This window comes from Hemicordylus capensis, chromosome 4, assembly GCF_027244095.1.
Source record: "Hemicordylus capensis ecotype Gifberg chromosome 4, rHemCap1.1.pri, whole genome shotgun sequence".
NCBI classification, from domain to species: Eukaryota; Metazoa; Chordata; class Lepidosauria; order Squamata; family Cordylidae; genus Hemicordylus; species Hemicordylus capensis.
In genome coordinates, this window is record NC_069660.1 from 34,321,710 (window position 1) to 34,336,637 (window position 14,928).

Genomic DNA, 14,928 nt, shown 5'->3' on the forward strand with positions numbered 1-14,928 from the left:
CACTCAGGATTAAGTCCAAGGTCGCCTTCTCTCTGGTTGCTTCCATGACCAACTGTTCTACAGTGCAGTTGTTCAGCATATCTAGAAATTTGGCCTCTCTTGAATGTGAATTTACCCATTCTATGTGTGGGTAATTGAAGTCACCAGTTATGACAACTCTGTCTCTGTTTGATTTCATTCATTCATTTGATTTATATACTGCCCTTCCTAAAGTGGCTCAGGGCGGTTTACATTAAAATCAAAAACACATTATAAAATAATTACTTTAAACAAACAAACAAACTTAAACCAAAATTAAAACTCATTAAAATTAAAACTAGATATCATTAAAAGCCAGGCTAAAAAGATGGGTCTTAAAGGCTCTTTGATGCCTCCCTGATTTCCTTCAAAGAAAGAAGAGCAAAAAAACCCGTGAACAAAAAAATAAATGAACCAACTCTCAACACACTGAAAACAATCAAACTGATATGGAATAAACTGATATGAAATATGTAACAAAGATCATTTTTATGAAATTGACAAAGCCGCCTGGCCAAATATAGACACTCAAGACAGGCATGACGCCGAAATGGTGGTAAACTGATACCTTATCCAATTGTGGTCAAACCACATAGATTGCCATTCCACAGTGGAAACATCTTATAACACATACAGAAATTAAATAACTGAATTCAGCATAGAAATGCAGCATACAGAACCAATAAATCTACAGAACAACAAAAATATGAAAAAACTGATAAATGGTATATATAAATATCCAGGCAGAGTCCAAGATGTTTTCCAGATAAAGAAATGTGATAAGTACATACAGTTCAGGTCATGAGTCCTTGAATAAAAAAAAAGCAAGCAACATGCTCTGTGATGTATGCAGTGTAGATCACGAGTCCTTAAAACACCATTTCTCTATATATATTTCTCCTGGGTGTGCCAGGGAAAATGCGTCCCGGCAGCCCAGCAGATTGGCTGGGCTGCGGAGGCGCCTGATTGGCTGGCACACCCAGGAGGAGGAGAATTGGCCGGCTGCGAGCCTGGGCCGCTGGTGGGCCCAGCGTGACGACGGGTGGTGGCTGCGGGCCTGGCCTGGCCGTGGTGAAGCAGTGGCGGGCCCAGCCGAGGCGGCAAGGCGGCCGGCGGCCGGCCCTGATACCAGGGCAGAAGGTGGGGGTGGGGGAGAGGTAGCCGGCCTGTGGCCGGCCGCAAAGACTGGCAAGCGGTGGCAGTGGGCATGGCAGGCCGCGGAGGCGGCACTTGGTGTGGCGGGCCCGCTGGCAGGACAGGCTGTGGAGGCGGCTCTCGGCCAGTCAGCACCGGGACCAGCCGTCAAGGCCAGGAGGGGCCTGTGGGAGACTGGAGTAGGAGGGAACCAGGCAGCGGGACTTTCCTGTTTGCCGCCCGGGAGGAGGAGCGGCAGCCCGGTAAGCAGAACTTTTTTAAAGGGGGAGGGGGAGGGGAGGGCAAGAGAGAGTGGGGCAGGGGGAGGGGGAGGGCAAGAGGGAGTGGGGCAGGGGGAGGGGAGGGCAAGAGCGTGTGGGGCAGGGGGAGGGCAAGAGGGTGTGGGGAAGGGGGAGGGCAGGAGAGAGGAGCAGGGGGGAGGGGAGGGCAAGAGGGTGTGGGGAAGGGGGAGGGCAAGAGGGTGTGGGGAAGGGGGAGGGCAGGAGAGAGGGGCAGGGGGACGGGAGGGCAAGAGGGTGTGGGGAAGGGGGAGGGCAAGAGGGTGTGGGGAAGGGGGGAGGGCAGGAGAGAGGGGCAGGGGGGAGGGGAGGGCAAGAGGGTGTGGGGAAGGGGGAGGGCAAGAGGGTGTGGAGAAGGGGGAGGGCAGGAGAGAGGAGCAGGGGGAGGGGAGGGAGGGCAGGAGAGACTGGGGCAGGAGGGTGAGAGGGAGGGGAGGGTGAGAGAGAGGGGGAGGGGGAGGGCAAGAGAGAGTGGGGCGGAAGGGAGGGGTGGGAGGGGGAGGGAGGGCAAGAGAGAGTGGGGCGGAAGGGAGGGGAGGGAGGGCAAGAGAGAGTGGGGTGGGAGGGAGGGAGGGGAAGGGAGGCAAGAGTGTGGGGCAGAAGGGAGGAAGGGAGAGTGGGGCAGGAGGGAGAAGGGAACAGCCAGCCCCAAAGAGCGCACAGATGCTCTGTGCAAGTTGGCTAGTAAGTCCTTAATACAAGAAAAAGCAAGCGACATGCTCTGTGATGACTGATGGTAGATGACAAATCAAATAGGGGAGAGCACACTACAGCCACCCTGGGATAAGTAGCTGTTTCGCAAGGCGCTTCATCAGGGGCTGTTTCCCATTGATACAAGCTGAAATAACGATATAAAATAATGATTCCCTGATTTCCTTCTGCAGCTCCCAGTCACTGTGAGGTGTTTTTTTTTTAATCAGGAGGGTGATAGCACATTCCTAGTAACACATTTCCTTTCAGGCCTTGTATTATCATTCACAGAGTATCTGTGGAGAACTCTGGTCTTTCTCGGTTATTCACCCCTCCCTGTCCTTTCTATAGCGTTTATATCCAGGACGGAATAACCTTGTTTGACTGGTTCTCACTGTTCCATCTTTTCATTAGCAACCAAGTACTTCAGCTCGCCCATCTTGGCTTGGAGGCTTCTGGCATGGGCATATAAGCACCTATACACTGAACCTCTTTCCTGGTGTATACTATCTTTCGTATGGCCATTTGATCTTTTTGACCAGCTAAAATATCCTGTCTGCTCTTTACCTAGCATTTGTTTGTTTGTTTTTGATTGATTTATATACCACTTTTCATTAAAATAATCTCAAAACAATTTACAATAAAATCAAAACAATACATAATTAAAACACAGAAGTACAGATAATATAAATATAAAAAATAATATCTCTATTTAAATTTTTTTAAGCCCATTAAAAACAATACATAAAAACACAAAGCAGCAGTAAAAACAATACCTTCATTTAAAAGCCTGGGTAAAGACCACATCTTTACTTGTTTCTTTAAAACTGAAACTTGTTTTCTTTACTTGTTTTCTTTAAAACATGGAGACTGAGGAGCAGAGGCCAGCTGGGAGAACATTCCAAAGCCTGGGGGCAATGACTGAAAAGGCCCTGTCCCGCGTACTCGACAACTGAGCCTCTCTCACTGTCGGTACACAGAGCAGAGCCCCCTCTGATGATCTTGTCATGCGGGCAGAAACTCTTGGGAGCAGGCGGTCCTTCACATATCCAGGGCCCAAAGCATAAAGGGCTTTGAAGGTCAAAACCAGCATCTTGAATTGGACCCGGAAACAAACTGGTGGCCAGTGCAGCTTTTTCAGAATGGGTGCAATATGATCCTAGGGAGCAGCTCCGGATAAAATCCCAGTTTGCCGCATTTTGCCCTAGCTGCAATTTCCTAATATTCTTCAAGGGCAGCCCCACGCAGAGTGTGTTATAGTAATCCAGCTGTGGTGTGATTAGGGTATGGGTAACTGTGGCCAGATTTTCCTTCTCGAGAAACGGGCACAGCTAACCCACCAGCCAAAGCTGTGCAAAAGCACCTCTGGCCACCGCCACCAAAAGCAGAACTGGGGCCAGCAAGCCAGAGAGGGCAGTTAGGAGTGACTGTGACAATAGCCTGGGCTATCTCCACATTCAGCAGTCATATCAGCATATGGATGCGCCATCATCTGTAATAGGAGTTCTATGCTATTTGGGTCTAACACAATCTGTAGATCTTTCTGATGTTTCCAGCCTAATATTGAGACTCCTTTTTGTGACATGTACACTTTCCCTTCTTCAGTACGTCCTTTGATCCATTTATAGCAATAGGGAACCTCCATATACCCATGGGTGGATGTCTGAAGGCCGCAAGTGCATATCTGATGTATTGAGAACATTCTTGTAAAGCAGATGGGAAATGGAGAATCAGAATCGGCCAGAAACCACACTTCATGGCCATTACATTTAACTTGACTATGTGAAGACACAGACTCTGACTCTGTCACACTTTAAACACTGTCAGGAAGAAGTGGTACAGTCACCTCATCCTGACCATATGGAGAATCAGTAATGGAGTGGGCAGCAGACTTTCAAACCTTTGCAAAGTGCCTCCTTTTGTTGCACCAGTTGCAAGTGACCTTCTGTGCAAGACAGTGAGCAAAATTGGCTTTGTGGGCAGAGTCTCCACATTGGTAGTATTGGTAGCTCCTCTTTCCCTGTGGCACCACTCTCTGGGGCATTGCCATATGAGAAGATTGGATTTGGAAGGCTTTAGCCTGAACAGCCTGGATTTCAGGAGGTGGGTTTGGGGGTACCAAAGAGAGCGATTTGTCACAGAGAAGAGCATTTCCCACCCTCCTAGCCATCTCTATAACTTTATGCAAGGTTTCCCTTCCAGTAGCAGTTTTTCATGCAGTTTGGAGCAGATTGTTTTCATAACAATCTGATCCCTGATCATTTCATCAGTAAAGTTGACAAACTCACAGGTTACACTTAAGGCACGCAATGCTGTGATATACTGATCAATAGATTAACCAGGCAGTTGGGATCTAGAATAGAACATGTAATGTTCAGCAATCACATTCAAAGTAGGGTTGAAATGATCATCTAAGGCTTGAAGAGCAGCTTCATAAGGGTTGGCATCCCCTTCCAAGTACGTAGGAAATGGCAAATGTTTATATATTCTTTGGTCTTCAGGGCCCAGCCAGTGAAGCAATATAGCCTTCTGCTTCGCTGGAGTAAATTCTGTGTTTTGTATGGTGAGGAGGTAATTGGAGAAATACAATCTCCATGGTTTCCAGGCAAGAGCAGGTTCTCCTGGGGTGGACAAGGGGAAAAAAAGTAGTGGTGGGATCTGAGCCATGCTGCAGTGGGCACCCAGTGAACAACAGAGTCTAGGATTGATAAGGAAAAAATACCTTCAGCAGTTGTACAGGTCAGAAAGCTGGAGAAACAATCAGCAGAAGCGACAATAGAAAAGCAGGTTATATCCCAAACCCCTGAATCTCCGGACCGAACCCCTGAACTGGTCCGCACGTCCCTACTCCACACTCTCTACAGTATCCCCCTGGGACAAACAAACAAACAAACAAACTGCAAAGTGTTCTGGATAGAATACAACAGATCCCTCGGCTCTGTCTGTCTCGCAGGCCCTGCATATGGGACAGGTAGCACTTCAGAGAACACAACCCTGGGGGTTCTAACTTCAATGTATACTTATACTATACTACTAATATTTATGTGCAACAAAAGTTTGCAAAGCGGTTTACATAGAAAAATAAATAATAAGATGCAATTTTATTGCATATTGGTAGGCAGGCAATATGCTACTTAGCAGCCTAAATTTTGCTTCCAGGACCTCCTGACTACATTTCCCAACATCATTGGTGCCGACATGCATCATGACAGCTGACTCTTGCCCAGCACTGCCTAATAGCCTATCTAGATGCTGAGTGATGTCTGCAACCTTTGCACCAGGCAGGCAAGTCATCATACAGTCTACACGCAGGTCACAGACCTATCTGTCTATACTCCTAATGATTACATCACTCACTATTAGGAGCCCCCCCCCCCACCGGAGGACTATCCCCCGTGTGAGAGGTTATGGGGCCATCATCTGCAGAAAGGGTCCCTTCTAAGGGAGCATTTCCCTCTTCCTCGGAATGATGTCCTCATTTCTCTGGGACCACCATTCTCCATGACAGCAAAGGAGCCATTAGCCTGAGAGTGGGATGCCTTTATCACAGCCTTGAAGGCCTTGTCCACGTACCACTCTGTCTCTCTGAGCTTCTCCAAGTCAGCCACCTTGGCTTTGAGGGAATGAACTTGTTCCCTGAGAGCTAGGAGCTCTTTGCACCGAGCGCACATCCATTACTTCTGCCCATTGATCATACATGCAACACTCTGTTCAATACACTGGGAAGTGCCCCCTCTCCTGCTGTCTTCCTACCTTCATGACTGGTTTTGTTGGCTGTTTAGAGTATTCGGAATTTTTTTCTTTGAAAGTTAGGTCTTAGCTAACTTTTATCAGCTTTGGGTGATACGCCAGCTGTGTCCATTTCTTGAGATAAATGACCTCAGAACAGTAGTACATCTACTGGTCACCTCCAGACTTGACTACTGCAATGCGCTCTATGTGGGGCTGCCTTTGTACATAGTCCGGAAACTGCAGTTAGTCCAGAATGCGGCAGCCGGGTTGGTCTCTGGGTCATTTAGGAGAGACCATATCACTCCTAGCTTAAAAGATCTACACTGGCTGCCGATAAGTTTCTGGGCAAAATACAAGGTTTTGATTATAACCTATAAAGCCCTAAACAGCTTGGGCCCTGGGTATTTAAGAGAACGTCTTCTTTGCTATGAACTGCACTGCCTATTGAGATCATCTGGAGAGGTTCGTCTGCAGTTGCCACCGGCTCGTCTGGTGGCTACTCAAGGACGGGCCTTCTCCATTGCTGTCCCAAGGCTTTGGAATACAGTTCCTACTGAAATAAGAGCCTCCTCATCTCTTACAACTTTTAAAAGGGCAGTCAAGACACATTTGTTCACCCAGGCTTTGAATTAGATATTGTTTTAATTGTGTTTTAATAGTTTTAACTTTTAAACTGTTAATTGTTGAAATATGTTAATCTTTTTATTGATTGTTTTTATTGTCTTGTAAAGTGCCCAGAGAACTTGTGTTTGGGGCAGTATAAAAATATGCTAATTAAATAAATAAGTTGCTAGCTATTCAACATTTTAACTTTCTTTCCCAAGAATATAAAAGAGGGAGTAGTATTTACCTTATCTTCCCCCAGGGCTCCATATGAACAAGAGGGGCTCCTTTTCAAGCTCTCCCACACACTTCCCCACTAAACTCCATGCAAAACTCCTACACTGTATATAGGAGACATTTGTATCACCTTCATCCCTCCGCTATTAATCGAGTCTCCAGGGCACTCAAGCCAATTCTTCATCTCTCTCCTGCTCTCTGACTCTAACCCTGCTACTACACAAAACGTTGCCAAGTTTAGTTTTGCATGCCGTGGCAGAGCAGCATGTAAAATTCATCAGGTGGGTCCTGACTCCTCTGACAGTCAGCAGTCCTGACACAGTGTATGTTTACATAGTTTAGTTTAAGCCCTGCTAACTGAGAAAAGAGGTACCTTTTAAAGTGTCAATTCTCTTATATTTAGCAGGAGGAGTGCAATTGGCCCTATCCAACCCCAGCACAACATCCCTCCAGTGGCTGTTGCTGGTGTCAACTTTATGTTTCTTTTTAGATTGTGAGCCCTTTGGGGACAGGGGACCAGCTTATTTTTGTATTGCTTATTTTTCTATGTAAACAGCTTTGAGAACTTTGTTTTGAAGAGCGCTATGTAAAAATTCATAGTAGTAGTAAACTCCATAGCATTTTATAGTTTTAACTGATTGATTTTAAGATTTTTAACCACTTAAAGCTTTTATATAGTCTTACCCATTTTACATTAATTTTACCCATTTTAACTGTAGTTTTATGATCGCTCACTGCAGCGTAACAGTAGCTGTATAACAGTGTATAGCTTTTAGCCTCTCTTCTGTCTTCACGGTTCCAGGCATAGCTTGTTTTTATTGCTCCCTTAATGCTGTTTTATTGTAATCAGCTTTATGCGGGTCAATGACCATAAGAAAGATTGATTGAAACTCCTATAATCCTATGCTAAGGGGGAAAGACAGAAGACAAATAATGCAAGACTGACTATCATGAAGCTATAGAGAAATGAGAAAAAGAAGAACCCCCCAAATTCCCCGCAGGCCACTTGGAAATAAATAAAATGAGATGTAAAATGCAGGGAAATAGGAGAGAGAGGGAATGGAGAACTAGAACAGGATTAGGTGAGTTAGAGTTAGAATTTCTTAGAGCAGGATCAGGTCTAAGAAATATGAGTATGAGGCATCTTGATAATTAGGAATGGAAATCGTAATCTTTGAACTTACTTGTAACTCTGTTTTATTTCTTGGAGGCTATGGCTGTGGCTAGAAGCTTTTAATGGCCTCATGGAATAGCCACCCCTGCTTGAACAGCAAGTAGTAACAGAGGCTGAAGCTGTGAGGAAGATGCTACTGATTTTAGGCACAGTAGCCCAGAAAAGCCTCAATAGTTCTTTGCAAACCCATGCTGAGCAAACTGCTGTTGCAACTGAAACGGAAGTTAAAAACAAATCACCACAATTCAAGTCTCAGACAAGACAGCATGACAACACAGAGGAATGTCACTGGTCAGCAATGGCATCACATACATTCTTCACAACATGTAGTGGGGATAGGCACGGAACTGGTTAAGGAGGCCCTGTATGGGCTTCTGAACCGGTTCAAATGCCCACCGGTTCGGGCGGGGGGTTGACTTTAAGGGCAAGGGGGGCACTTACCCCTCCTTCCGCTTTCCCCCTGCCAGCGCTCCATTGCAAACCAGGCCAGCAGGGCAGCGGTGTACCTCCCTGCTGCCCCGTCCACTCCTCAGACAGGAAGTAAGTGGAAGTACCCGGCACGCATGTGCACGTTGGGCATGTGCACGTGCACACTGGGCATCTGTGCATGCATGTTGCACACGCACCCAATGTGTGCATGCGTGCTGGGTATTTCTGCTTACTTCCGGTCTGAGGAGCGGATGAGGCGACAGGGAGGTACACTGCTGCCCCACCAGAAGGCACTTCATTGTTTGCAATGAAGTGCCGGGGACAGGGAGCGGAGGGAGAGGTAAGTGCACCCTCCCCCACCCTTAAAGTTGACCCCTCCCCCCCGCCTTCGAACTTCACCCGCCTGGTTCTATGCACATCCCTATCCTCAAGTTCTAGGCAAAAGAGATCAAGCTCATTAATGTCTGCTCATAAAAAGAGTAGTGCTTCACTAAAACCCTTGCCAGTCCAGTGGCATAGCCACCATGGAGTGGGGGAATAAATGTCCCTGAGCTGCTGGGGTCCAGGCCCCCTTCAGCCCCCAAGATACCCCCTTGCACTCCTCAGGCCACCCAGCCAGCTGGCAAATGAACTGCTTGCCAACTGGGACAGCAACAAGCATCGTTTTGGGACTGCGACACCAGTCACGCCCCTTGTGCCAGCATGTCAACAGAGGGGGCACGGCTGGCATCAGAGTACAGCTGTGCCACCCCATCCCCATTGCCCACTCCTCTCCCATTTGGCAAGTGTTTAATTTGCTGGTTGGCTGCTTAAGCGGCCAGTCTGTGTAGACAGTGCTGAGCTACATGGACCTGACTCAGTATATGGCAGCTGCCGATGTTCCTATGAACCGCTCACTGTCTAGGAGAGGGGTGGGTGGCAGGCAGTGCAGCCATGCTCTGGTGGTGGCCACACCCCCTGCATCAACACACTGATGCTGGTGCAAGGCATTGAAACCCAGAAGCAACACCTCCCAAACAGGTTGGCTGGGGGAGGCCAGCTGCCAACGTCCCTGCATCAACCCTAAGGGTTGTATGCTACTTTGAGTGCTTGGTTCGGATTCTGGTGAGTAATTACAACAGACCACTATGAGAATGATCTAGAAGCTACAAATAACGAATGATTCACCGCTCGAGCAGTTTTAGTTGAGATGGAGCTGCAGCTTGGTGGTAGAGCACATACTTTGTATGTGGAAGGTCCCAGGTCCAATTTCTGGCATCCCCAGATAGGATAGAAAAGACCCCTGTTTGGAACCCGGGGGAGTTGCTGCCAGTGAGTGCAGACAGGCATTGAGTTAGATGGATTAATGGTCTGACTCCGCTTCATATATGCCCATATGTGAAATGAATGAAATTACTGATAAGGAACAGGAAGGGCAAAGGTTCATGTTGGCCTTTTTAGGGAAGCCAGAGACCAGCTTCAGAAAGTCCCTGGGATTTTCCAAATGATCGTTTTGAAAGTGCTTATGATTTCCATGCCCCCATCACTGCCAAATTGCTCTAGCTGCACTGTTTTGGCATGATGTCCACAATTATTAATCCATATTATTATTATTATTATTATTATTAAATAATAAATAAACAACAAACAGCAAGTGCTGCCTTTGTAAAGAAGCAGATGAAACAGTGGACCACCTAATCACCTGTTGTAAAAAGATCGCACAGACTGACTACAAACAAAGGCATGACAAGGTAGCAGGGATGATACACTGGAACATCTGCAAAAAATACAAGCTACCTGTAGCCAAAAATTGGTGGGACCATAAAATTGAAAAAGTTGTAGAAAATGGAAGATGCAAAAATATTATGGGACTTCCGACTACAAACAGACAAACATCTGCCACACAATACACCAGATATAACTGTAGCCGAAAAGAAAGAAAAACAAGTTAAAATAATCGACATAGCAACACCAGGGGATAGCAGAATAGAAGACAAAGAAATAGGAAAAAAATCACAAAATACAAAGATCTACAAATTGAAATTGAAAGGCTGTGGCAGAAAAAGACCAAAATAATCCCAATGGTAATTGGCGCCCTAGATGCAATTCCAAAACAACTTGAAGAGCACCTCAATACCATAGGGGCCACAGAAATCACCATCAGCCAATTACAAAAAGCAGCTTTACTGGGAACAGCCTATATTCTGTGACGATATCTATAATAACGGCAACAACATTGACAATAAAATTCAGCCATCCAAGGTCCTTGGGAAGGACTCGATGTCTGGATAAAACAAACCAGTCAACAACACCTGTCTGACTGTGTAAATAAATAAGAATTTGATTTCTATACCGCCCTTCCAATAATGGCTCAGGGCGGTTTACACAGAGAAATAATAAATAAATAAGATGGATCCCTGCAGAGGCGTAACTAGGGAAAACGGCGCCCGGGGCAAGCACTGAAATGGTGCCCCCCCCACCGCGCCCCCCCGCCGCCCCCCCAACATACTACATTATACTTAGGTTTTTCCTTACAAGCGCCCGCCGCCGCTGCCAAGCCAGGCCACTGACTGGCCGCCAGGTGCCAGCAAAGCAATGGGGGGGGGCCCGCAGGAGGCACAGAAGGGACCGCTCGTGGGGAAGGGGGCACCGACGGGCTCCCTTGACTGCTGCAGTGCTGCTGCACTGAGCAGGAAACATTTGTGTTAACAAAAAATTTAATTTTAAAAAAAAAAAATTTGGTCATGGCGGCGCCCCCCACGTTACCAGAAAAGATGGCGCCCAGGGCACGTGCCCCCCCTGCCCCCCTATAGTTACGCCCCTGGATCCCTGTCCCCAAAGGGCTCACAATCTAAAAGAACACATGATAGACACCAGCAACAGTCCTTGGAGGTACTTGTGCTGGGGGTGAATAGGGCCATTTAGAATCATGTATGTACATTTCATATGCAATTTCAAAGCACTCTGCAACGCTGAAATGGTTTTTAAAAAGCAGTATTTGAGACAAGCAAAAATATAATTAAACAAAATAAGTAAAAAGGCAGCATATTCAAAAATGCAGAGTAAAGGAGAATGGAAAAACAAATAAGTAATCCATTGTTTAAAACCCCTTTGAGGGAGCGGGGTTTCCGTCTGCCTTCAGAGATAGCAGGGAGGCCCCTTTGAGGGAGCGGGGTTTCCGTCTGCCTTCAGAGATAGCAGGGAGGAGGTAGCAGAAATCTCTCTTGGAAGGAAGTTTTGGAGCGTGTTGTTACATCACAGTATCTTGCGTCTCCTTATTATTCCCCATATTGTTGATCTTCACTGTTTTTCAAGCAGGGGTCACTTTGGCAAAAAAAACCAAACACCCTTCCATGTAAGAGGTATTTCCCACTGTGTTGACCCAGGGGTGTAGCTAGAAGAGAGGGGGCCCATGTTCACCCCTCTCCCCGGTGGCCCCTAGGAGTGAGGGAGATAATGAAGAAAATAGGGAGGGGTGGAACTGAAGGCCTTCAGGAGCTAGGGGCCCAGGTTCTTTGAACCCTTTCAATCAATTATAGTTACATCCCTGACCTCCACACACTATTGTGCTTTTCTCAATGCTGGGAGTTGGGTTGCCATCACTTCATTGCCCAAATAAGAGACTCAAGCTTGGGGAGGGGGAGGGGATATCCCCTAAGGGGAATACCTTACAGTGCTTGTGTATGTAGACTTCCATTCAAATGCAACCAGGTCAGACCCTGCTTAGCAAAGGGGACAAGTCATGCTTGCTACCACAAGACCCAGCCACCTAATGGCACAGCAGGGAAGCAAGAGGGAGCAAAATCCCCACTGGTATGTTTCCCCAGACTATGGGAAACAGCTACATTGGGCAGTAGTGATATAGGAAGATGCTGAAAGGCATCATCTCATACTGCACATGGGATGGCAATGGTTACTCCCTCCTGTATTCTACTGAAGAAAACCACATGGCTCTGTGGTCACCAGGAGTCGACACTGACTTGACGGCACAACTTTCCCTCAAGACCAGCTCTCCTCCCAGTCAGCACCTGTGCAACTTAGTCTGCAGGAGCAGAGTAGATAAGAACATAAGAACAGCCCTGCTGGATCAGGCTAAAGGCACATCTAGTCCAGCATCCTGTTTCGCACAGTGGCCCACCAGATGCCGCTGGAAGCCACAGGCAGGAGTTGAGGGGAAGCCCTCTCTCCTGCCATTACTCCCCTGCAACTGGTATTCAGAGGCACACCCTTGAGGCTGGAGGTGGCCCACAGCCCTCTGACTAGTAGCCATTGATAGACCTCTCCTCCATGAAGTCATCCAAACCCCTCTTAAAGCCATCCAGGTTGTTGGCCGTCACCACATCCTGTGGCAGAGAGTTCCACAAGTGGATTATGCGTTGTGTGAAAAAGTACTTCCGTTTGTTGGTCCTAGACCTCCTGGCAATCAATTTCATGGAGTGACCCCTGGTTCTAGTGTTGTGTGAGAGGGAAAAGAATCTCTCTCTCTCCACTTTCTCCACGCCATGCATGATTTTATAGACCTCTATCATGTCTCCCCGCAGTCGTCTTTTTTCTAAACTAAAAAGCCCCAGGTGTTGTAGTCTTGCCTCGTAAGAAAGGTGCTCTAGGCCCCTAATCATCTTGGTTGCCCTCTTCTGTACCTTCTCCAGTTCAACAATGTCCTTTTTAAGATGTGGTGACCAGAATTGTACGCAGTACTCCAAGTGTGGTTGCACCATAGTTTTGTATAAGGGCATTATAATGTTAGCCGTTTTATTTTCAATCCCCTTCCTAATGATCCCTAGCATGGAATTTGCCTGTGGCAAATAATATAATATGTCAATTTAAATAATAATACGTCAATAATAATATGTCAATTTAACAAGTGTGTCTAACATTTGCAATAAACCAGTTTACGTCAATGACACAGGATTCCAAACACACATTTGCATTATGTTATAAGGGAGTTTGATATGAGTAGTACTTTCGATCTAGTTTCTAAACAGTGTTTAAAAAAAAATTACAGCATTTGGCTTCAAAAGTGTGTCAAAATAAATATATTCTCCCTCTCAGTCATGAGGTAGCATACGTGCTTGAGAGTTTCATGGGTAAAAGAACATAACTTCAAAACAAAACAAAACACAATACCCACAATTCTATGATGCCGTAAAACAATGGGACCAGTCCACTCTGTAGATCAATGGATATATATCTATTTGTGTGAACAGAATTCTCCAGAAAATACTTGGTTGCAAAATAAGCTTATCTGGCACGGCTTCTGTGCCTTTAACATCTGCATAGCTGGCAAATATGCAGAAAGCAATATGAAGCTTTCTGACAAGGAAATGAAACAAACGGGGAAAAAACCACTTTGCCTAACTGCCTAATGTGTGGCTGTAAAAGATACAAGAGCTCTGACAGTTTTGTATTTTTAAAGTTAGTGATTCTTTTCGTTTGTTCAGAAGGAATTCCTACAAAAATCTATCAGGTTGCCGAAAAGAATCTGCTGTCTGGGATTTGTTGGCTTCCCTCTCCCGCACGCCCCTTTGTTAGATTAGGCTTGTTCTGTTTCTGGAACTCCCGTTTTAAGCAGGAAGCTCAATAAAGGCGACACACATTAAATGTGCTCATTTCTAAGGCACCTCAAGAGTCTCTTAGCAGTTTTCGTTTGCTCCCGTCCTGAGCTCTGCTATTAAAAAGACAGGGGCAGTCAGAGGGAAGAGAGTGGGGGAAAATCCACATGGATCATATCAGCACACCTGCTGCCTTTCCTCCCCTTCCCACCTTTACACACCTCCCCTTTCACAGTAAACTCACAGTAAAGCCTGCTGTGCAAAGCCTGCCACCTTAAGTGGTGTAGTGGGGAAATGCTTGACTAACAAGCAGAAGGTTGCTGGTTTGAACCCCCGCTGGTACTATAGCAATGGTAAACCCCTCCTGTATTCTACCAAAGAAATCCACAGGGCTCTGTGGGCGCCAGGAGTCAAAATTGACTTGACAGCACACTTTACCTTTACTTTAAAGCCTGCTGTCTGAAAATAATAGACACCAGCAACAGTCACTGGGGTGGATAGGGCCAGTTACTCTCCACCTGCTGAATAAAGAGAAGCACCATATTAAAAGGTGCCTCTTTGCCAAGTTAGGGGAAAGCAACTGGCCCTATCCAACACCAGCCCATCATCCCTCCTGTGACTGTTGCTGGTGTCTACCTTATGTTTCTTTTTAGATTATAAACCCTTTGGGGACAGGGGACCATCTTTATGTATTATTTATTTTTCTATGTAAACCGCTTTGATAATTTTGGTTGAAGAGCAGTATGTAAATATTCGTGGGGCGGGGGGGTTTCCTGTGGAAACAAGCTGTTCTTTCTCTTGCACAATCTCAAAGCAAAAGTTAACATACCAAAGCTAGGAAGATAGTGTTTTTGCCAAGTACTGCTGTTGTGAGTGGTCACTGCACCTATACATCTGAACTTTTCATGGAAATGTCATATGTAAGACAATGGGTTTTGCTGCAGGCGCCTACAGCTACCCCTCTGGATTATCTATCACATCCTGCTGGAATTAAGATGTCGCAACACTTTCAGGCCTTCAAAAACCAAAACGAATGCCCAGAAACACCCTCTGACGCCAACTGGTCTGGTCTGCACATACA

At 46.4% G+C, this 14,928-nt stretch overlaps 1 protein-coding gene across 5 annotated transcripts in view; it reads left to right on the forward strand.

Moving 5' to 3' along the window:
- The first annotated feature begins 1,018 nt into the window (after positions 1–1,018).
- Positions 1,019–14,928, forward strand: part of CCN5 (cellular communication network factor 5) — a 116,717-nt gene continuing 102,807 nt past the window's right edge. For 3 of the 5 annotated variants that reach the window (XM_053242862.1, XM_053242864.1, XM_053242865.1), the window contains exon 1: positions 1,020–1,415. The gene's annotated coding sequence lies outside the window, so the exon portion shown is untranslated. Of the gene's footprint in view, positions 1,416–14,928 lie in introns of all 5 variants that reach the window. The other 2 variants (XM_053242866.1, XM_053242868.1) reach the window with 2 other exon arrangements.